The sequence below is a fragment of the Macaca nemestrina genome, chromosome 12 (genome assembly GCF_043159975.1).
Source record: "Macaca nemestrina isolate mMacNem1 chromosome 12, mMacNem.hap1, whole genome shotgun sequence".
Classification (NCBI taxonomy): domain Eukaryota; kingdom Metazoa; phylum Chordata; class Mammalia; order Primates; family Cercopithecidae; genus Macaca; species Macaca nemestrina.
In genome coordinates, this window is record NC_092136.1 from 108,744,230 (window position 1) to 108,769,191 (window position 24,962).

The following is a 24,962-nucleotide window of genomic DNA, read 5'->3' on the forward strand; positions in this document are numbered from 1 at the left end:
GATAGTTGGATTTTGGGCTTCTGGGTTCTAGAACTCAAAATAAATGCCGTTGAAAAGCCATGAAGTTTGTGGGAATTTCTCATGGCAGCCTACAGGTCTGTGGCCTGTTAGGAACCAGGCCACACAGCAGGAGGTGAGCGGCAGACGGGTGAGCGAGCATTACTGCCTGAGCTCTGCCTCTTGTCAGATCAGCAGTGGCATTAGATTCTCATAGGCGCTTGATCCCTATTGTGAACTACACATGTGGGGGATCTAGGTTGTATATTCTTATGAGACTCTGACCATTCCCTCTCTGTGGAAGCATTGTCTTCCACGAAAATAGTCCCTGGTGCCAAAAAGGTTAGGGATTGTTGTTAAGGTACCAGCAGTTTAACCCAAGATTGCTTTTGTATCATAATTGAAAATGTCAGTATGGTAAAACGTTGGTATTATTGTGAACATAGTTTTGACCATGCAGACTTCTTAAAAGGGTATTTGAAGAACCTGAATAGAAAATGAACTTTCTTCTTTGAGACTCTTTGGAATACAGGATATAGTAACTACTTTCTCACTGCCAACTCAGATATAAAATGTAGCAGAGTTCCTTTTGTTAATACATATGATATTTGTTGAATTAGAGCTTGTTACTTATTGTTATGAACTTATGATACTGGCATAAGTGAGGAGTAAGAATGGTTTCTCTCATCATTCGAGTAAAATCTACATGTAAGAGTAGATCTTTTAAGTGACAGAAAGCAAACTCAACCCTTTGTTTTCTGCTTACTTAGCCAATTGGCTATTGATTTTAGAGATTTACCTGTCAAGGTGGCTGCACTTACTGTTGATGTCTTCTCTTTTGGTGATGTCTGCCTATCTACCTGTGTTCTTTAACTGCCATGATTCTCTCTTGGGAATAATAAATTTTTTTATTTATTGTTCTATTCTTCTACCAAATGATGTCTAGGAGATCCATGAGCCTTTTCTGTCCCTTTTCTGCTTCCCACTGTGTGTACAGACGTGGGCACGTGCAACATACTCAAATGCACCTTTTACTTAGTTATCTAGTTGTCAGCTCTTCCTGGAATCGGATTCTATCATTGCAGAACTGTATTGATAAATTTTAATTTCCAAAGATATTTAAGGGTTGGCATTAGTCTACAGCCAAATTGAGGACAAAATATAGTAAGGGCATTTAATTTGTATCTTAGAGTTCCCTATAAAAAGGAATGTAAAACTTACTAATGTTTTAAAAAAACTCATTTAATTGCTTCGAAGTGTACCATAGTGCTGAGAAGGGAGACCTAGCCTTTCAACTGCTAGTAGGAAGATGAATATTGGGTCCAGAGAAACATAAAAGATGTCTTGCTTGTATTAGATGAGATAGAAAATACTGGTTCCCAGAGACACACGAAGAATGGTGAGCTAGGAAGTGTGTCATAGCTGCAAGGCTGCATACATGAAATCACTTGGTGACTAGAGCAAAGTGTTCTTGGGACAAACTTCAACAACAAAAGCGAACTATTCCCAAACTAGTACTGTGTAAGCAGTAGACAACCAGAAAGAGAAATCAGGCTTGTTGTCTTACTTTCCAGTAAGGAAATGTGGAGTAACTGAATTGTTGCTGTATTCTGTTTACAATAAGGAAGTAAGTTTTGCCTTGGTTTATTGTACCTTGGAAAGTGAGAATCATTTGTTCATTGGCAGTGCGACTAGGCTGGCATCTTGTGGGCATTGCCCTTGGCAGGCACTTAGGTTGCAATTTTCTTTACACTGCTGAGTTATTTACCATTGTTCATCCTCTTAACACAGTATACCATTTTGTTAACATCTGTTTGCTCTTATCTTTTGGTCCTTGGAGGCTTATACTTAAATTATTTCTTGCATGGTTTAAAATGTATCCCTTGCTGGAGGAAGTAGAGTTGGGTATACTCAGTACGCTATTTTTAGCCGGAAATATCTGCCTTGATTTAGCCCTTGGTTTTGAAACATACCTGAGGTATCTTTTTTTTCTTTCCTTCCAATTCCTGGAACCTGTACTAGAATACTTTAGAGAACATTGTTTGGCATTTCTTTTATCCCCTCCAAACCTGTAACCCTATAGTCTTTCTTATGCTGTATTCTGTGTTTTCCCCAGCCAAGAGGACTTTTCAGCTTTACTTTTTGTAGCCTGTATGGTGGAGAAATACAGGCTGTTAAATATGCTGTTTCATACCGTTCTCTGGTATGCGTTGAGGATGGATTTGGGCACACATGCAGCCTCTCTCCTCTCCAGCAGAAATCACATACTGCTCATTGTTAGGAAATTCCTGTCTCTGCTTTTAATGAGTTTCTAACTTGCTGGAACCAGAAGACATACCAGTTTATATGACTGGGTGGCTGGCAGCATATTGCCCTTTGGTAATTTGTAACAACTTTTCTTACCAGTCTGTGCTCTTGTTGAAAGGAATCACCACCAACTAGGTTTATGAGTGACACAGGCCATGGTGAAACATTTTCAAAACCTATTCAGAATTAGACATTTGCTTGTTTAAATGGTTGGTATTGCCAAATGCATCCTATTCTGAAAGAAGTGAAATAAATGTGAAAGCTGTCTTTAGCTCATTAGTGAAATGAAGGAAGCATTGTGAATATCAGGATGACTTGTCATGGGAAATTAAATGGAATTGAAAAAATGTTAATCTCAAATAGATTTTGCTCTGCATACTGACTTTTAAATGTGTCAGGTTTACATTGGCAGAAGGATCTATGAAGACTTTGACCTTCACAAGAAAGCACACAGTTATTTGACAATTGAGTGAATGTATTAAAAAAAAAAAAAAAAAAAATGAGTGACATACCTGGCTGTTCAATTCAGGAGCTGGTGACGAGCTACCTGAAAAGAATAGAAAGGAAGAATTTATGCTAAGCCTTGGTATCTGAGTCAAGTTATGGAAACCTAAGTGTCTATTTGATTAATTGCATCATCTCAAAGCAATGCCTAACTATGCTGGTTAGCTCAGGTAGCATGTGAGAACAGGGAATGCGTGGACTTTCTCACTTTCCTTCCTCAATACTATTTAAAATTTAGATATAACTATGATATAAAAAAAAAAAGTGACTTCAGATACTTTTTCTCTATTTTTTTGTTACTTTCTCAGCATAAATCTGCATATTATTAGTACAATAAGTTAAATTTTTATTTTTTACATTTTAAAGCATACTTTACATGCAGCATAGCCACAGATTTTAAGCAAGTTTCTGTGCCCTTTCCAGCCCCATGTCCTCCTTCTATGTGACTATTATTTCATTTACCATAGCTTAGCTTTGCCTGTTTAATAACTCCATATAATCATACAGCATGTATTATTTTTATGTGTGGTTTTTTTAGTTCAACGTAGTGTTTAAAAAATTCATTATGTTGGATGTATCAGTAGGTACTTCATTTCTGATGCTGCGTTGTATCCTGTTGTTTGAATATACAGCAGTATGTTTAGCTGTTCACTTGTATATGGACATTTGGGTTATTTCCAGATGTGTTGTGGTTTCACCATTAGTTTTGAGGAACACTCATCAGTCCTGGAAACTTTCTGGGATTTCAGTGGAAAATCCAAGGTGCCATCAAAGCTCTTCTAATTTGGTGGAACTCAGACTCCAAACTTTGTCTTCCTGTCAGTGAGGGTCAGCCGAAATCTCTTTTCTGCTCTTTCTTCCAACTATTATTTCTATCTGAGCTCCTTGGAGTTTTGCCACTTGCATGTGCATTTCAGCTGTCAGCCAAGAATTTGAGGCGGGTTATACAGATATCTGAGCTACCCTTTCTGTGGCTCACTCTGTTTTGGGATTCGTAATTTCTAGATTCTCTGGGCCTGTGGTGCATGTTCTGACTCTTTAGACTAATAGATAGTGACTTTCTGTTTCAGTGCTAGCAGTCCAAACCAGGTAGCATGGGAGTGTCCTCAGGGAAAAAGTGGGTACGGTACATAGAATTCCAAAAATGGCCCCCCAAGATTCTGTATCCTAATCTTTGGCACCAGTAAATATAATATTACTCCCATGAGTATGTTAAATAATTAGTTGACGTTAAGATGGGGCATTATTTTGCTGGGCCCAACACTCACATGAGATCCTTTAAAAAATCTGAGGGTTTTCTGTGGCTGGTGGCAGAAGAGGAGCTCAAATTTGAGGCACAAGGAAGATTTGGCGTGTTGTTGCCGGGGACTTTGTGAGAAGGTGGTCTAAAGAAACTGAGAGAGGTCCCTGGCTGACAGCCAGCAAGAAAATGGAGACTTCAGTCCTAAAACTGGAAAGGAAGTGGATTCTGCCAACAGCCTGAATGAGCTTGGAAGTCAAGTGTTCTCCAGAGCTTCCAGGAGAGGACTTGGCTCAGCTGACATTTTGATTTCAGACTTGTGATAACCCTGAGCACAGAACTTGGCCATGCTATGCCAGCTTTCTGACTTAGAGAATTGGGAGTGAATAAATGGATATTAAGTGGCTAGGCTTGTGGTAATTTGTTATGCAGCAACAGAAAACTAACATAACAAGGATTTCCTGCAGCATGATTTTCTTCTTTCGTAAGGCTGTCCTTCAGTTTCTGCCTGATTTTGCTTATTCTCTAGTCCTTCAAATAGTAGTTTTATATATTCTTTGTTGGATTTGTAATTGTTGCTATGAGAATGTTTCATATAAATTATCCTGCCATTACTGGAGCTAGAACTCTGTCTCCATGTAATTTGAGGGTTCTTTTTTCTTTTTCCTCTTTTCTTTTTCTTTTTCTTTCTTTCTTTTTTTGATGTGGTCTTGCTCTGTCACCCAGGCTGGACTGCAGTGACACCATCTCAGCTCATTGCAACCTCTGCCTCCCGGATTCAAGCGAATTCCAGCCTCCCGAGTAGCTGGGATTACAGGCACGTGCCACCACATCCAGCTAAGTTTTGTACTTTTAGTGGAGACGGGGTTTCACCATATTGGCCAAGCTGGTCTCGAACTCCTGACTTCAGGTGATCCACCCACCTGGGCCTTCCAAAGTGCTGGGATTACAGGTGTGAGCCACTCATGCCTGGCCAAGGGTTCCTTTTTCACTTAGAAATTATTTACGTGAGCTTCATGTTAGTTGCGTAACATTTTATTGTTTTGGAGTACCATTTTCCTAATCTTAGCTGTTTGATTGTTTCTGAATTTTGCTGCAAAAAAGTTGCAGAGAGATCCTTGAAAGTTTTTTTTTTTTTTTTTTGGCTCTTTTATTTCATTTACTTGGAGGTAAACTGGAACAAAATTCCTGAGTTAAAGGGATTAGAGAAAATAACAAAGCCTTTGGAGTGAGATGTGTTAGTATTTTGCCTTCCGGTATGCTACTTAACTGTCCGTGAGACTGTGGCAAGTTAGTTAACCTATTTTAGCCCCATTTTCTCCTTATGGGAAAGGATAAGAAAATCTATCCTTCATGGTTGATCAAGGATTAAACTATTCAATTTTTAGAAAGCATTGGCAAAGAAATGGACATTTAATGGTAGACGAGGAGATGAAGATAAGGACCATAGCTATCGATGTGTTTTGCCACCTTGCTTTCCAAAAGTAAAATGCCAATTTATGTTTGGGTTGCTTTCTTTAAATAGATCTTCTGAATAACTAATGAAACGGAGATGGCTACAAATAGAGCACAGGACAGGTTGACTGAAGTTAAAGAGGAAGGAACAGAGTTTAATATTTACATATCAGTTGTTGAGTCAGATCAGAGCTCCAAAAGGTTTGTAATTATTATTAATTATCGAGTTTGCACGTCTAAAGGAAATCCTTTTTGAGATGACTTTAGAGGGGTAGTTTTTGGACTTTTTTTCTTCTCTGTGCTTCCGTATAGGTGTAGTCTGTCTGTTTAGGCCAGAAAACACCTTTGCCTAGTTTGTTTCCAGTATAGCCATCATTTGAATAATCCAGAGTTCTAAGAATTCTATACTGGAGGTCCTTTTCAAGTGCTAATTGGATTGTAACTTTCCTAGTGTACCACATCCTCTATAAATATACTTGTCTTTGTGTCCTAAAGGATGCTATTTTATAACAACACATTGAAATAATAGGTTCTTAGTATTCTACTTAAGCACTTTATTAATGTAGATGCTTAGGTTATATTGTTGCAGAATGTTTCTGTTATTGACAACTTGTTCTTTTTATTTGGATGGGGTAGTAAATAAAGGTACTTAATTTACATAAGCCTATTAAGTGAAATTCTCAAGAGGAATGAATCTTAAATGCAACTTACAAGGTGGTAACAGCTGATTTACTTACAAGCTCGTTTAGTGGAATTGGACTAAATGAAAAAAACTTTATGCAGTAGTTTTTAAAATTTCAGCTTTTATTTTAGATACAGGGGATACACGTATATGATTGCTACATGGATATATATTGGACCTTTTAGTGAGCATAGTACCCAAGAGGTGGTTTTTCAGCCCACACCCTTTTCCTTCCTTCCCCTTTCTAGTCGTCTGCAGTGTCTCTTATTCCCATTTATGTCCATGTGTGCTCAGTGTTTAGCTCCCACTTATAAGTGAGAACATGTGGTATTTGGTTTTTTGTTGCTGTGTTATTTCACTTAGGTTTATGGCCTCCAGCTCCATCCATGTCGCTATAAAGGACATGTTTCATTCTTTTTTATGGTTGTGTCATATTTCATGGTGTATATGTACCATATTTTCTTTATCTGGTATACCATTGATGGGACCTGGGTTGATTTCATGTCTATGCTATCATGAATAGCTTGGCATTGAATATTTCAGTGCATGTGTCTTTTTGGGATGATGATCTATTTTCCTCCGGGTATATACCCAGTAATGGGATTGCTGGGTTGAATGGTAGCTTTTACACAGTAGTTTTATAACATAATTGTTTGTTATATATGCCAAATAGTATTCATAATATTGAACTATACGAAGGGATTAGCTCCATTCCTATCAACCCCTTCGTTTCTCTCTTCTTAACCACAGAAGGTCAAAGAAGAAAGAGGTTTTGTTTTGTTTTTCAAAATGGTTCTACCAATTAATAGTTGAAATGCCTTTTTAAAAGAAACTAAAAGGCTGAGCTTTGGTTATCAGAGGTTCTAAAAAGTGTAGTTAAAACTGTAAACCAAAGAATCGCCCTCCCACCCCCATTGTTTCCTTTCTTGAAGGAACAATTTGCAGTTTTGGTTTTGTTTTGTTTTTCTGCTAGAAATAAAATTAGCAAGATAATGAATAGGACAACTGAATTGCTCTATTTTGAATTTCACTTTAAAAGTGTTAAAAATGCTTCTGTAACATTGTAAGTAAGGACTTTGTTTCCTTTGGCCATTGGGAGTTAAGAGCACAGCCGTTGGAAGAGATTCTTCTGGGATATTCACCTTTCACCTCCACAGAAGTAAATTTTCTCCTTGAGAAGGCTGCTTGCAAATTCAGCTAATGCAGAGCATGGTGTTCATTTGTTTAAAGGCTTGCAGCCCTAGGGCACGGTTACAACATATCTGTTCTTCCAATTAATTTCTGACATGCTCAGGTGATGACTTTGATATGTCAGATTGTATATGCTATAGGCCTTGGTTGCCTTAGAAACCATCTCTTTTCTTAGGTTTCTGCTTATGAATTGTAGTTCCCACAGGCAATTCTGCAGAGTATTTTCAGAATTGAATTTGGAAATAGAGGACCCTGTATTCTTCAGAGAAAACACAGCCTCAGTTTCTTCTATCAATTCATTTAGCTATCATCCTTGAATATCTCTGGGTATGGTTAGAATCCCTATGATAGGTTTTCCTCAGCTGCAATTAAATTCTAGACTATTTCTTCATCACTTGAGAGTCTGCATTCTCATTTCTCCCAGATCCCTTTCTGCTTGCTTCTGTCACCACATTGTAAGCTGCACTTAAAATACATTTTAGTTATCTGTTGGAATGCACCTTAGAATCTGTTGGAATGCACCTTAGACAATACTCATCTACCATATCCTTATAGTGGCTGTTTTTTAATGTTAATTTGTGTAATACTTAGCAATTAGCTTGGCAGATCCTGTGGAGAGAAGTAAATATTTCTTTTTGCTCACAGGTACTATCAGTAAAGTTACAAATGAGTATGTTCCTTTTTATCTTCCCTTTATAGTAACCATGTTTGCAGTGTCTACCATATTACTAACCAGTAGTAAGCTTCAGTCAAATCAAGAGTATTTAGAGTGTGAGGAGGATTGGGAGCAAGACTCTTGGGAGTATAAATAGAATCCAATAAGAAAGAAGAGTAGGAGGAAAGTCAGAGACTGAATCAAGAAAGAGTAGTCAATCGTATCAAGTTAGGCTTGACAGGTTAACTTCTCTGCAGTCCATCCCCTCCCCTCCCCTCAGTGCTCACTGACATGGTCTGAGTTTGGGTCATTTCTCTATTCTTCACCCATATATGCTTTGTCTGGAGTATCTTTTCTTTCTTTGCTTACAATGTTATGCCTTCCTGTTAAACCTGTAAAACTCAGATTATTCATCACCTCTTTGAAACCATTTCCTAGTGCCCACTCCCTATGATTTCTCTTTGTCATGTATAGGTGTCTGTTTCTGAACTTACCACAATATTAGAATTGTTTCTGTGACTATTTCTCCTATTAGACTGTGAGCTTTTTAAAGATCTGAGACTGTTTTAATCATCTTTATACATCAAGCGCCTAATGTAGAATTTAGCTTTAATGGAATCTTAACAGTAATCAAGAAAGAAATATGAAGACTTAAAATGGGCCATTAGTTTTAGCAATGAGGGAATAATTGGTGATCTTTACCAGAAGGTTTTATTCAAGTGGTAGAGGTGGAGAGCCATATTGAAGAGGGTTGATAAAGGAATAGAAGAGAGGATGAGTGGGCCACACTTCAAGAAGGCTGGCTGTAAAAGGCAGCAGGGTGGATAGTGGAGGCTTGTAGCTGGCAGGACAGGAATATATATATGGTGCAGTCTTATTCTGGATGTAAGAACTGGGAGATATGAACATGTATATAGCCTAAGGGAAGAAGCCCTTGAAGAGAGTGGGGTTCAGGAGGATGTGGGAGGGGTTAAATCCAGAGTATGGGACAGAGATGAGCTTTTTAATAGCAATCTCAATCATGCTTATTCTTACTTTTTATAATTTCAACTTTTGTTACAGATTAAAGGATACATGTGCAGGTTTGTTACATGGATGTATTGCATGACTAAGGCTTGGGGTACAAATGATCCTGTCAGATAGTGAGCATAGTACCCAATAAGTGCACACCTGTTTTCCTCTCTCCCCCCATTTAGTAGTCCCCAGTGTCTGTTGTTCTCATCTTTATGTCTATGTGTATTCAATGTTTTCATTCCCATTTAGAAGTAAGAATATGCAGAATTTTGTTTTCTGTTCTTGCATTAATTCGCATAGGATAACGGCCTATCCACATTGCAGCAAAGGACATACTTTTTTTTTTTTTTTTTTTTTTTTTTGAGACGGAGCCTCGCTCGGTCGCCCAGGCTGGAGTGCAGTGGCCGGATCTCGGCTCACTGCAAGCTCCGCCTCCTGGGTTTACGCCATTCTCCTGTCTCAGCCTCCCGAGTAGCTGGGACTACAGGCGCCCACCACCACGCCCGGCTAGTTTTTTGTATTTTTTAGTAGAGACAGGGTTTCACCGTGTTAGCCAGGATGGTCTCGATTTCCTGACCTAGTGATCCGCCCGTCTTGGCCTGCCAAAGTGCTGGGATTACAGGCTTGAGCCACCGCGCCTGGCCACCTTTTTTTTTTTTTTAAGGCTGCATTGTATTCTGTAGTGTATATGTTCCACAGTTTATTTATCCAGTCCATCATTGAAGGGCATCTAGGTTGACTCCATGTTTTTACTATTGTGAATAACATCACAGTGAATATACAAGTACATGTATGTTTTTGATACTGTAAATTATTTTCCTTTGAGTATATACCCAGTAGTAGGATTGCTGGGTTGAGTGGTAGTTCTAAGTTCTTTGAGAAATATCCAAACTGCTTTCCGAAGTGGCTGAACTAGTTTGCCATCCTACCAACAGCATTCCCTTTCCTTGAAAATCTCTACAAGATCTGTTAATTTTTTTTGACTTTTTAGTAACCTCCATTGTGATTGGTGTGAGATGGTATCTCATTGTGGTTTTGATTTACAATTTCTTTGCCCTCCTGAACACCCGCTTGTTTTTGAGACAAGGTCTTGCTTTGTTGCCCAGGCTGGAGTGCAGTGGTGTGATCTCAGCTCACTGCAACCTTGACATCCCAGGCTTAAGTGATCCTCCTGCCTTAGTCTCCAGAATAGGTCTTTGCCCATATTTTAATTGTATTGTTTGTTTTTTGCTTGTTGTTTTAAGTTCGTTGCAGATTCTGGATATTAGACTTTTGTCAAATGTCAAAATATTTGCAAATATTTTTTTCTCCGATTCTGTAGGCTGTTTACTCTGTTGGGAATTTCTTTTGGTGTGCAGAAGTTCTTTCGTTTAATTAGGTCCCATTTATCCATTTTTGTTTTTGTTACAATTGCTTTTGGGGACTTAGCCACAAATTCTTTGCCAAAGCCAGTGTCAAGCAGGGTATTTTCTAGGTTATCGTCTAGGATTTTTATAGTTTGAGGTCTTACATTTAAATCTGTAATCCATCTTGAGTTAATTTTTGTATACGATGAGGGGTCCAGTTTCATTCTTCTGCATATGGCTAGCTAGTTATTCTGGTACCATTTATTGAATAAGGAGCCCTTTCCCCATTGTTTATTCTTGTCAATTTTGTTCAAAATCAGATGGTTGTAGGTGTGTGGGTTTATTTCTGGGTTCTCTGTTCTGTTGCATTGGTCTGTGTGTCTCTTTTGTACCAGTACCATGCTGTTTTGACTACTGTAGCCTTATAGTATAGTTTGAAGTTGAGTAATGTTATCACAAATGGATGTTGGATTTTATCAAAGGGTGTTTCTGCATCTATTGAAATGATCTTATGGTTTTTGCTTTTGATTCTGTTTACATGGTGAATCACATTTATTGATTTGTATATGTTGAATCAGCCTTACCTCCCAGGAATAAAGCCTATTTTATCGTGGTGAGTGAACTTTTTGATGTGCTGTTAGATTTGATTTGCTGGTATTTTGTTGACGATTTTGAGGATTTTTGCTTCTATGTTCATCAGAAATATTGGCCTGAAGCTTTTAAAAAATTTTTTAAAATTTTTTAGTTTGTTATTATTGTTGTTGTATGTCTGCTAGATTTTGGTATCAAGATGATGCTGGGTTTGTAGAATGAGTTAAGGAGAAGCCCTTCCTCCTTGATTTTCTTGGAATTCAGTAGGACTGATGTCACTTCCTTTTTGTAGGACTGATGTCACTTCCTTTTTGTACGTCTGATAGAATTCAGGTGTGAATCCATCTGGTCTGGGGCTTTTTTGGCTTGGTGGGTTTTTAATCAGTGATTCAATTTCTGAACTTGAAAGCTGTACTTTCTTCCTGTTCAATCTTGAGGTTTTGTGTTTCCAGAAACTTACCCATTTCTAGATTTTCTAATTTCTCTGTGTATAAAGGTGTTCATAATCGTCTCTGATCTTTTATATTTCTGTGGGATAGGTTGTAATATCATCTTTGTCACTTCCGATTGTGCTTATTTGGATCTTCTCTTTTTTGTTAATTGGGTCTCAATTTTATTCAATTCTTACTTGATTTTAGTTATTTCTTCTACCAGCTTTAGAGTTGAATTTTTGTTTTGTTTTGTTTTGTTTTGTTTTTTAGTTCCTTTAGGTGTGATGTTAGATTCTTGAGATCTTTCCAACCTCTTGATGAAGGCATTTAGTGCTGTAAACTTTCCTCTTAATATCACTTCAGCTGCCTCCCAAAGATTTTCATAAGTTGTGTCTCTGCTTTTGTTAATTGCAAAGAATTTTGATTTCTGTCCTGATTTCATTGTTCATCTATGTTTTGTTTTGTTTAATTTAATTTAGGAGAGCTAAATAATTAAACATGAGGCCGAAGTACATAAGAAAGTGGCAGTCTTTTATTGCAAATATGCGCACACTCTCGGGTGAGGTTCTCTGGTCCTCAGGTGTGAGGGGCCAGGGAAGTCACGCCTGCGCTCTCGGGTGAGGTTCTCCGGTCCATGAATGCAGGGGCCGAAGAAGTCATGCTGCTGAGCCGGCAGACTTTTATGCATTGGTACTGGAAGGGGGAGGGCAGTGGGTGGGATAAGGGCGTGATAGGGGCATCTCCATAGGCATGGCCGGGTAAGTTTCGATCTCTTCGGATTGCCTGGCGCACGCTCGGTTGATCTGCATCTTCCTGGGCGCGGGCTGCATTTTCCTGCGCGCGGGAAAGTTGGTGAGGAAGAACCCGGAAGCAACAAGGATTGCGCCTCCTTGTTCACTTTCCTCCATCTTGTCCTTTCTCCCTCACCCAAACAATCTAATGAACAATAGTTAATTCAGAAGCAAGTTGTTTAATTTCTATGTTTTTGTGTTATTTTTTAGAAATTTTCTTGATATTGTTTTCTGTTTTTATTGCACTGTGGTCTGAGAGTGTGTTTGGAATTATTTCAATTTTTTTTTTTTTTAAATTTACTGAGACTTGCTTTAAGACTCAGCATGTGGTTGATCTTTGAATATGTTGTGTGTGCACATGAGAGCACTGTATATTCTATGGTGGTTAGGTGGAGTATTCTGTAGATGTCTGTTAGGTTCAGTTGTTCAAGTATTGAGTTTAAGTCCAGAATTTGTTAGTTTTTTGCTTCAGTGATCTGTCTAATGCTGTCAGTGGGGTGTTGAACTCTCCCACTACTGTTATGTAATAATGGCGGTGTAAATCTTTTCATAGGTCAGGAACAACTTGTTTTATGAATCTGGGTGCTCCAGTGTTGGGTGTGTATATGTTTAGGATAGTTAAGTCTTGTTGAATAGAAACCTTTATCGTTATGTAATGCCCTTCTTTGTTCTCCCTGATTGTTGTTGGTTTAAAATCTGTTTTATCTGATACAGGACTAGCTACTCCTGCTCTTTGTTTTCCATTTGCATGGTAGGTCTTTGTTTTTACTTTCAGCCTGTTTGTGTCATTACATGTGAGATGCATCTGTTGAAGGCACCAGACAGTTGGGTCTTGCCTTTTTATTCATCTTGCCATTCTGTGCCTTTTAAGTGGGGGTATTTAGAACATTTACATTCAAGATTAGTACGATGTATGAGATTTTGATCCTGTCTTTATGTTGTTGGCTGTTTGTTTTGTAGAGTTGGTTGTGCAATTGCTTTATATTGTCTGTGAGCTACGTGCTTGTGTGTGTTTTAGTGGTAGCAGGTTTTAAACTTCTGTTTGAATGTTGAGCACTCCCTTTAGGACCTCTTGTAAGGCTGGTGTGGTAATGCATTCCCTTAGTGCTTACCTGTCTGAGAAGCATTTTATTTCGCCTTAACTTAGAGAGCTTAGATTGGTGGGATATGAGGTTCTTGGTTGTAATTTATTTTCTTTAAGAATGCTGAAAATGGGCCTCCAATCTCTTCTGGCTTGTAAGGTTTCTTCTGAGAGGTCTGCTGCTAACCTGATGGCATTCCCTCTGCAGGTGACCTGACCTTTCTCTCTAGCTGCCTTTAAGGTTTTTTCTTTTGCATTGACCTTGGAGAATCTGATGACTGTGTGCCTTGGAATGATCATGTTGTATAGTATCTCGCATGGGTTCTCTGTTTTTTTGTGAATTTGTATGTCTTCCTCTGTAGCAGGATTGGGGAGATTTTCATAGAATATATTCTCAAATATGTTTTCCAAGTTGCTTACACTCTCTCCTTCTCTTTCAAGAATGCCAATGAGCTGTAAACATGGTCTGTTCACATAATCCCATATTACTCAGAGGTGTTTTTTTTTTTTTTTTTTAATTCTTTTTATGTTTGTCTAAGTTGATTTGAGAAATTGGTCTTAAAGCTCAGATTCTTTCCTCGGCATGTTCTATTCTGCTGTTAATACTTTTGATTGTATTATGAAATTCTTGAAGTAAATTTTTCCCTTCCAGAAGTTCAGTTTGGTTCTTAAAATGGCTATTTTGTCTTTCAAGCTTCTGGATTATTTTACGGGATTCCTTGGATTGGGTTTCAACTTTCTCCTGCATCTTGATGAGCTTCCTTGCCATCCAGATTCTGAATTCTGTGTCTGTTATTTCATTCATCTCAATGTGGTTAAGAACCATTTCTGGGGGACTAGTGTGTTCTTTTGGAGATAAGGGAACACACTGGCTTTTTGAGTTGCCAGAGTTCTTGTGCTGATTCTTTCTTGTGTGTGAGGGCTAGTGTTCCTTTAACTGTGATGTAAGTTGGGTATAGGTAGTTGGCTTTGTTTCTGGGTGTTTACAGAGGGCCATGACTCTGTACAGAATATTTATTTGTAGCTAGATTTTTTTTTTTTTTTTGAAACGGAGTTTTGCTCTTGTTGCCCAGGCTGGAGTGCAGTGGTGCGATCTCAGCTCACTGCAACCTCCACCTCCCAGGTTCAAGCATTTCTCCTGCCTCAGCCTCCTGAGTAGCTGGGATTACAGGTGTGTGTCACCACGCCTGGCTAATTTTGTATTTTTAGTAGAGGTGGGGTTTCTCCATGTTGGTCAGGCTGGTCTCGAACTCCCGACCTCAGGTGATCCACCCGCCTTGGTCTCCCAAAGTGCTGGGATTACAGACGTGAGCTGGGGCGCCCTGCCCTGTAGCTAGATTTTTAAAAGTTTTCGCTGATGTTGTATACTGGCAAAATGTTTTGGTGGTATATTTTGGGCTGCAGTCCAGTAGGTGGTGCTTAAGAGTGTTGGTCAGCAGATAGGCTCTTACTTAGCCATACAGCTCTTTTGTATTTTGGTTCTGTTGGCAGTTAGTGTCTGGAGGTGGGAGAGAGAGATGACCCCTTCACCTGGTCCACTTCTAGGTCATGGAGGGGCCCTGTCCAATCACTGGCTCCATGCCCGCATTTCCTTTATTAGATGTTCTGGTCCATGGGGCTCTCTCAGGCAGGGACAGATAGGCGTACCCTTTCTGGGCTGGCCCTGTTGAGTGAGACACACCCCACTCCCCTGCCGGTCTGTGAGCCCGGCCCTCAGAGGTTAGATTTTGATGTGACAAGCTGTCCTCATTCCTTTGAGACCAAAGGAAGTTCTAAATAATTGACTTAGAATTGAATCTGGGTGCAGAATCCTTTAAATCAGGTACTTCCTGTTCTTGTCACACCATCAGAGCCAGAGATGAATAGTGTGTCCCGGCAGCAGAGGATTGGTGGCAGTGGCTTTTACTATGTTTAAGTATAGAATTGATGAGTGAGACAAAGGAGGAGATGTCACCTATTTGTTTCATTTTGGTTTTTGGGAATGTCCTTATTTATTTCGGACTAATCTATCTAGGAAATAGATCTTTAAAAACTTTTGAAAGACGTGCGCATAAGATATTATTGTATATACTCTGCATCATTCAGTTTCAAAGAAAAGTCTGCAGCTATCTTGAGAGGCAATTGAGTAGGTACGTGATACCTGCCTATCTGTCCATATTCAAAATTAGATATATTGTATAAGCTGTGGAAAATTATTTCCGTATGCAGTAAAGTGACATCATTCTTGGCTGGCTCATGTAAAATTGGCTTGTCCTTTGTCAGCAGAATGACTCAAATTCTACTTGTTTATAAAGCCAAACGTATATCCCAAAAATTGTATTGACAGGGATAACATGTAGGATGTTTTTCACTGCAGGTAACAAAAAACAACCATAGGTGGCTTAGAGAACCAGGAAAACTTTATTATTTACATAATGAGAAACCTGGATGAAAGGAAATTCTAGGGCCAGTTAACTCAATAACATTGTCAAGATCAAGGTTTTATTCATCTTTCCGCTCTGACAATCTTAGTTCATCATTGATTTGGCTTTTGTCCTCAGACTTGTCCCCTCTTGATTAAAAGACCCTATAACTCCAAACCAATTAAATCAGAATAGCTGGGGAGGGGGACCAGGCATTAGTCTTTTCAAAGTTCCCAGGTGGTTTTATTGTGCAACTAGCTAGGATTGAGAACACTGAGTTACATCAACTAAGAGCCACTCAGGGGATTATAAACCTAGCCCCCCTAAAGCACATGGTCATTTGGTAACGAAATAAATCAGTTCTTGTAGCAAGAAATAAGGGAGAGAAATTCAACCAAAAGTATCTGCCCTACTCCAGATGATGTAAAGTTTTAAAAAATTTCACTTATTCTTTGACTTCACGTATGTTCACTGTTATTACTTAAAAAAGAACTATGTAAATGGTTTCTGCTCCCTCACTTGAGAGGCAAATCTCTGGATAAGTGGTTTTATTAACCCAATGAACTACAAAGAGAATATTTTGGGCAGGAAGGAAGCAGGGGTATTAAAGCATACTTTTCAGTCACTTTATGTGCAGATAAATGATAATATTTAAGGTAAATATAATCTATATTGCCTTGTCTCAGGTGGATTGTAGCCAACTCTTTATCAAAATTGATTCCGTTCTTCACAAATTATATCAAATATGCTCTCTGTTGTGACTTTCTCCTCTCTTGTTTTCTGTTTTCAGATGCATTCTCCCTTCACTAACATATGCCAAAAAGAATTTATTGTCCCTCTTGAACTTTGTCTCATTTAATGGTATCACCTTGTTCCAGTGGATGTAGGTGTACTCAGATGCATGCATTTGTGGCCAAGACATTTCTCTCATACTTAGTCTCTCTTTTAGTTTTTAGTTTGCTTTTTTTTTTTTTGACTCTTACAATTTACCTTAAGGCACTTCCCACCCACCCACACTTCATATTCATATTCATATGAATACACTTCTCTTCCTGGAGTATATATCCTATTCATTTGATTATCTGTCTATCCTTATGCTGATATTCTCTTGATTACTGTAGCTTTATAATCAATCTTGAAATCAGTGTATGTCCTTCAACGTTTGGTCTTTTTTTTTTTTTTTACAAAGTTCTGGTTATTCTAGGTTCTTTTCACTTCCATATACATTTTGTAATAAACCTTTACTTACTATGAAAAGTGCTAGAATTCTTGGGGAATTACTAATATTGATCAAGTTGCTGACATCTTGAAAATACTGTTTGCTGATCCTATATTTCCATTCATTTGGGTGGTTTTAAAAGTTTTTCAAAGCAGTGTTTAGTTGTTTTCATTGTATGTGTCATGTACAGAGTTTGTTAAATTTAATTGGCAACCAGTGGGATTCAGTTACTAAAGAAAACTCAAAAGATCCAAAATGACCATGTCTAGAAGTCGATGGCTTATTATAGGAAAAGGATGCAATACAGCAACAGGATTAGAGCATTAAAGATATGCGTCATAGGCAAAGGCTCCCTAATAGCAAGGGGTCTAGAGGGACTGAGCATGACCTCTAATTATTCTCTTTGTTGGCCATGCAGCCACTCTTTTTCTCTCAGGTGACAATCCACTGATATGTGCACAGAACCTGGAAGTGCAAAATGGATTCAAAGCTGGGACTCATTATACCCTGTTGACCAAATAGGCATATTCTTTCACATAATGAGTCCCAGTGGTACAGCCCTCTGGTAGATTTCAATGAGATCAGATGCAAATCAGCAAATCCTCACTTTTATCGGTAAACATTGCTGACAAGCTGGTACAAACTGCCCTAAAACTCGACTTGGATATATTAGTACAAAGCAACACTATTAAGGAATATATTTCACGACTTGACCCAGGGGTCTAGTGCCAAGTAGGTACACCTTTACTTCACCAAAAACATTTCAGGTAAATTTCAAGTGTGCTGGAATTAACTCATATTTTTCATCCTGTTATAAATGGTGTTCAGGCGCAGTGGCTCATGCCTGTAATTCCAGCACTTTGGGAGGCCGAGGTGGGCAGATCACGAGGTCAGGAGATTGAGACCATCCTGGCTAACACGGTAAAACCCCTTCTCTACTAAAAATACAAAAAATTAGCCCGACGTGGTGGCAGGCGCCTGTAGTCCCAGCTACTTGGGAGGCTGAGGCAGGAGAACGGTGTGAGCCCAGGAGGTGGAGCTTGTAATAAGCCGAGATCGTGCCACTTTACTCCAGCCTGGGCGACAGAGTGAGACTGTCTCAAAAACAAAACAAAACAAAACAAGTTTCCAACTGTGTATTGCTTCTATATGGAAATAAAAACATGATTTGTGTATACTAACCTTGTATCTTGTGACATATTTTGAAATACACGATACATTCTTGTTAACTATAATCACCCTACTCTGCTATCAAACATTAGAACTTATTTTTATTTTATTTTTTTATTATACTTTACGTTCTAGGGTACATGTGCACAACGTGCAGGTTTGTTACATATGTATACATGTGCCATGTTGGTGTGCTGCACCCATTAGCTCGTCATTTGCATTAGGTATATCTCCTAATGCTTTCCCTCCCCCCTCCCCCCTCCCCCCTCCCCGCAACAGGCCCCGGTGTGTGATGTTCCCCTTCCTGTGTCCAAGTGATCTCATTGTTCAGTTCCCACCTATGAGTGAGAACATGCGGTGTTTGGTTTTCTGTTCTCGCGATAGTTTGCTGAGAATGATGGTTTCCAGCTGCATCCATGTCCCTACAAAGGACATGAACCCATCCTTTTTTATGGCTGCATAGTATTCCATGGTGTATATGTGCTACATTTTCTTTTTTTTTTTTTTTTTTTTTTGAGACGGAGTCTCGCTCTGTCTCCCGGGCTGGAGTTGCAGTGGCTGGATCTCAGCTCACTGCAAGCTCCGCCTCCCGGGTTCACGCCATTCTCCTGCCTCAGCCTCCCGAGTAGCTGGGACTACAGGCGCCGCCACCTCGCCCGGCTAGTTTTTTGTATTTTTTAGTAGAGACGGGGTTTCACCATGTTCACCAGGATGGTCTCGATCTCCTGACCTCGTGATCCACCCGTCTCGGCCTCCCAAAGTGCTGGGATTACAGGCTTGAGCCACCGCGCCCGGCCATGTGCTACATTTTCTTAATCCAGTCTATCATTGATGGACATTTAGGTTAGTTCCAAGTCTTTGCTATTGTGAATAGTGCTGCAGTAAACATATGTGTGCATGTGTCTTTATAGCAGAATGATTTATAATCCTTTGGGTATATACCCAGTAATGGGACGGCTGGGTCAGATGGTATTTCTAGTCATTAGAACTTATTTCTTCCAACAGTACGTTTATCTTATTCCTTCTGTCTAACCATATATTTGCACCCATTAACCAACCTCTCTTTATCTCCCTCTCTCCTCACAGACACCCTTCCCAGCTGCTTCTGATAACTGTCATTCTATTTTTTACCTCCGTGAGATAAGTGTTTTTTTTACTCTCACACGAGTGAGAACATGGGATATTTGTCTTTCTGTGCCTAGTTTATGCCACTTAGCATAATGACCTCCAGTTCCATCCATGTTTCTGCAAATGATATGATTTCATTTTTTAAATGACTGGATAGTACTAATAATTCCATTGTGTATACCGCATATTCTTCATCCATTCATCCCTTGATAGACACATAGATTGAGTCCATATCTTTGCTATTGTGAATAGTGCTTGCTGCAATAAACACTGGAGTGCACTTTTCCCTTTGATAAACTAATTTCTTTTTCTTTGGATGAATACCTACTAGTGGGATTGCTGGATCATGTAGCAGTTCTATTTTTAGTTTTTTTGGAGAGATCTCCATACTAGCTTTAGTAGCTTTTTTGTAGGTTTTTAAAGAATTTTCAAATTGACAGTTATGTAATCTTTGAATAAGGATAGTTTTTGGTCATCCTTACCAATCTCTATGCCTTTTGTTTCTTTTTCTTGCCCTATTGCACTAAGACCTCTAATACAATGTTGACTAGAAATGGCAACAGCCTTTTTTCTCATCTTAGAGTACTGAGTATCTCAGTGTTACCTAGGATGTTACATGTAGAATTTTGGAGGTGTCCTTTATCAAGTTGAGTAAGTTCCATTTCCTTCTGTTCAGTATTTTTAAAATCACGAATGGGTGTTGAATTTTGTCAAATGCCTTTTTTACATTATTAAGACAATCCTTTATTTTTAGTGGGGAGTTTGTTAATGTAGTTAATGGTGTTTTCTGGTTTTTGAATGTTAAACCAACTTTTCTTTCCTGGCATGTACCCCTCTTGACCATGATTCTTTTTATATGCAGCTTGGTTCACTTCGCAGATATTTTAAGGACTTCTACACCTATGTTTGTGAAACCATTCCTTTATAGTTTTCTCTTTTTTTTTTTGAGACAGGGTCTCACTCTGTCACCCAGGCTGGAGTGCAGTGGCACCATCTCTGCTCACTGTAACCTCCGCCTCCCGGGTTCAAGTGATTCTCCTGCCTTAGCCTCCCCAGTAACTGGGATTACAGGCACGTGCCACCATGTCTGATTAATTTTTGTATTTTTAGTAGAGGTAGGATTTCACCATGTTGGTCAGGCTGGTCTTGAACTCCTGGCCTCAAGTGATCCGCGCACCTTGGCCTCCCAAAGTGCTAGGATTTACAGGTGTGAGCCACACTGCACCTGGCCTAGTTTTCTCTTTTTTTGTAATGTCTTTGTCTGGTTTTGTTCTTGGTAATGTTTGACTCAGAATGATTTGGGAGGTATTCCTGCTTCTGTGTTTTACAAAAGTTAGTGTAGTGGTATTCTTTTTTTTTTTTTTCCAAATTGTCTGGGCCCGATTTTTTTTTTTTTTTTTTGTGGGAGGGTTTTTATTTTTATTTTGCTTTTATTTTTTTTTATTATACTTTAAGTTCTAGGGTACATGTGCACAATGTGCATGTTTGTTACATATGTATACATGTGCCATGTTGGTGTGCTGCACCCATTAACTCATCATTTACATTAGGTATTTCTCTTAATGGTATCCCTCCCCCAACCCCCCACCCCACAACAGGCCCAGTGTGTGATGTTCCCTGCCCTGTGTCCAAGTGTTCTCATTGTTCATTTCCCACCTGTTAGCGAGAACATACGGTGTTTGGTTTTCTGTGCTTGCGATAGTTTGCTCAGAATGTTGGTTTCCAGCTTCATCCATGTCCCTACAAAGTACATGAACTCATCCTTTTTATGGCTGCATAATATTACATGGTGTATATGTGCCACATTTTCTTAATCCAGTCTATCATTGATGGACATTTGGGTTGGTTTCACATCTTTACTATTGTGAATTGTGCTGCAATAAGCATACGTGTGCATGTGTCTTTATAGTAGCATGATTTGTAATCCTTTGGGTAAATATCCCCAGTAATGGGATGGCTGGGTCAAATGGTATTTCTAGTTGTAGTTCCTTGAGGAATTGCCACACTGTCTTCCACAATGATTGAACTAGTTAACACTTGTAGGAGGGTTTTTAAATAACAAATTGATTTTTTTCTAATAAGTATAGAAGTGTTCAGTTTCTTTTTAAACAACATTCAATAGTTTATACCTTTCAATGAATTTGTTCGTTCCATCTAAATCACCAAATTTGTTGATATGAAGCTGTTAATAGTGTTCCTATAATATGCTTTTAATGCCTGTATGATCTGTGGTGATTCTCTCTCTCTCTCTGCCCCCCGCCCCGATATTGCTAATTGTCTTTGTTGTCTTTTTTCCTGATTCAGAAGAAAAGACATCAGTTTACTGACATTTCACAGAGCCAATTGTGGCTTCATTGGTCTTCTGTGTTACATTTTTGTTCTGTGATGACAGAACTCTTGTGTTCTAATTGACTGTATGCTTGTGTTTTATCCCTTCATCTTCCAGCAGACATATGCTTTTGGGGACAAATTTGTTATTATTTTTCTTCCACTGAGTCTTGAATTAAATTGTACTCAGTAAGAAACTACCATAAGTTGATTTATTCTTATGTCTATCCCCTATAGAATTCGATAGCTAAAATGGCACAGAAAGATTTTTATTATCTGGGATGACAAATCTTGCCTTTTTAATCTAAAAGCTGTCTTTATAATGTTGTATAAATATTTGAACTTTATTCACATTCTTAATATACTTGAAGTGAATTCTGGTCTTATTTCCTTTGGTATGTAAAGAGAGCATAGCCTTTTTAATGCATGCTTTTGTTTGAATGTGTCCTCCAAAGTTCTTGTGTTGGAGACTTGATCTCTGATGTGGAGGGAAGGGTTGGAGGTGGGACCTTTAAGAGGTGTTTCAGTGATGGGAGCACCGCCCACATGAATGGATTAATGCTACCATTGTGTGAGTGGGTTTCCTGTAAAAGGACACGTTTGGCCTCTTCTTGCTTTCTCTTTCACCTGTGTGATGCCTTTCACCATGTTATAATGCAGCAAGAAGGCCCTCATCAGATATTGGCACCTTAATCTTGTACTTCCCAGTCTCTGGAAGTGTGAGGAAATAAACTACTGTTGTTGTTGTTGTTGTTGTTTGTTGTTGTTGTTGTTCCTCCTCCTCCTCCTCCTCCCCCTTCCTCCTCCTCTTCTTCCTCCTCCTCCTCCTCTTCTACCTCCTCCTCCTCCCCCCTCCTCCTCCCCCCTCCTCCTCCTTCTCCTCTTCCTGTTCCTCCTCTTCCTCCTCCTCTTCTTTTTTTAAATTTTTTCCTTTTTTTTTTTTTTTTTTAAATTGAGACAGTGTCTCGCCCTGTTGCCAGGCTGGAGTGCAGTGGCACAATCTCAGCTCACTGCAGCCTCCGCCTCCCGGGTTCAAGTGATTTTCCTGCCTCAGCCTCCTGAGTAGCTGGGACTACAGGTGCGTTCCAGCATACCCAGCTAATTTTTGTATTTTTAGTAGAGACGAGGTTTCACCATTGTTGGGGATGGTCTTGATCTCTTGACCTTGTGATCCATCCGCCTTGGCCTCCCAAAGTGCTGGGATTGCAGGCATGAACCACCGTGCCCAGCCTCAACTTTTGTTCTTTATACATTAGTCTGTGGTATTCAATTATGGCAGCGTAAAATGGAGTAAGACAATACTTTCATCTGATTTAGGGCATTCTTTTAGCCTTACTCCAAATCTTTCTCCCAAGCTGCAGTAGAGATGAATGCAGAGGAATCCACCCTAAGATATAACAAAATAGATTTTTTTTTTTTTTTTTGAGACAGAGTCGCTCTGTCACCCAGGCTGGAGTGCAGTGGCGCAATCTCGGCTCACTGCAAGCTCTGCCTCCCGGGTTCACGCCATTCTCCTGCCTCAGCCTCCCAAGTAGCTGGGACTACAGGCACCCACCACCACACCTGGCTAATTTTTTGTACTTTTAGTAGAGACAGAGTTTCACCGTGATAGCTAGGATGGTCTCGATTTCCTGACCTCGTGATCTGCCCATCTTGGCCTCCCAGAGTGCTGGGATTACAGGCATGAGCCACTGTGCCCGGCCAATAAATGATTTGTATTACAAAAAGACTCACTCTAGGAGTTAGAGCTCTATCTAGTAAAGAGGGCTTACTTAGTACCTTCAGCATATGACCAGAGTTATAATTTCATTTTAAAATCTTTCAGAATTGCATCTATCATATAATTTGTAAGGAGAGCCATGTCTTTATCGCAGCAGCTAAATTTCCAGGGAGTGTAAATACTTCTATTGTGCTTGACCAACAGCAAGTAACACAAAAGTGGTTATTTGCTGACCTTTTCAAATCTTTCCCAGATGAGGAAAGGTATAAATAAATAAAACAATTCTTTGATTTCTGACAAATGGCCTGGGGGCTGAAGAGCAGTAAGCTGGGCCTCATTCTGCACCTTGTACAGTTTGTTACCCCTTTGTCTGCTTGTTCAGCCATTCCTCAAAAATGATCCCAAGGGAGCAGAGTGCAGGCTGCATCCTTCCTCTTACCCATGCTAGAAACCGCAGTCTCCTCTTTGAACTCAACCCTTTAATTCTCTTATGTTTTTCCATTTTTCTAAAACTGTCACTTGACTCCCTGTCTTCCGCTCTCACTTCCATCTATTTTCATGTATTGCTCTCACAGTAATCTTCCTTAATGAGCATTTTGATTGTATCATTTTGCCCCTAAACATTCAATGCTTACAGAAGAAAGAACTTTAACCTCTTAGTCTTCAATAAACGTTCTTTTGGTTTTATCTTCTTGGGACATGTGCTCATCCTTAGTTATTCATCATTTCAATTTCAATGAAGTTTTCTGATCTTTTTAAGTTTTGTCAAACACATGTAATGTAAACTTTACCATGTTAACTGTCTTTAAGTGTGTGGTTCGATAGGTAAATATATTCATATTGTTGTACAACCTATCTCCAGAAATTTTTTTATCTTGCAAAACTGCAACTCTGTACGTTTTAAACAGTAACTCTGTAATTCCTGATTTTCTCCTCCTGTCAGTCCTTGGCAGCCACTATTCTGCTTTCTGTTTCTATGAATTTGGCTACTCTAGATACCACATATAAAATGGAATCGTACAGTATTTGTCTTTTTGTGACTGGCTTGTTTCGCTTAGCCTCATATTCTCCCTGTTGTAGCATGTATCGGAATTTCTTCCCTTTTTAAGGTTGAATATCAAATCTCTTTTTAAGAGCGGTTTTGTTTGTTTGCTTTTGCTTTTTGTTTTTAAGGGAAGAGGGTTGAGGATGTTAGTGTATTTGGTGTCTGAGAAGGATTACTGCAGGTTGCAGGTAGGGTAGGGGAGAAAAGATTTTGGGGCTTCTTAAGTTTTAACTTTGCATGGTGATTCAATAACTTATTTTTGGAATCTTTTTTTTCTTTACAGTCTTCATGATATCTGTCTTTTCACCGAAAGCCTGTTAAAACTGTAATGTAAATATTTTTTGAAATCGTGATAAACCAGTCAATATGAAAAATGTGTATTTTTTTGGAGTTCTGTTAATTATTGATAGAAATGTGAATGACAAAGTTTACTTTGATTATTTAATGAAGCTTTTTTAATGTAATAAAATCGAGGCTCTAATTTGGATGGAACACTTATTTTTCTATTTCCTGAGTGGTAGATATGATAGTCTCCTGAAGGGGTTAGGTCTTGGCTTTTGTGATCTGAACCATCCAAAGAAGTTCTTTAGAAGAACTCTGATCACTTCACATACACAGAGTATTCTCCTTTTTCCTAAATGTGAATTCCGAAGTCCTTAGCGTGC

The 24,962-nt window shown here is 39.0% G+C and overlaps 1 protein-coding gene across 2 annotated transcripts in view; it reads left to right on the plus strand.

Moving 5' to 3' along the window:
* The window catches only part of LOC105493650 (DEAD-box helicase 10), a 274,626-nt gene that overhangs the window by 109,320 nt on the left and 140,344 nt on the right, over positions 1-24,962 (plus strand). The gene's annotated exons all lie outside the window — the stretch shown is intronic.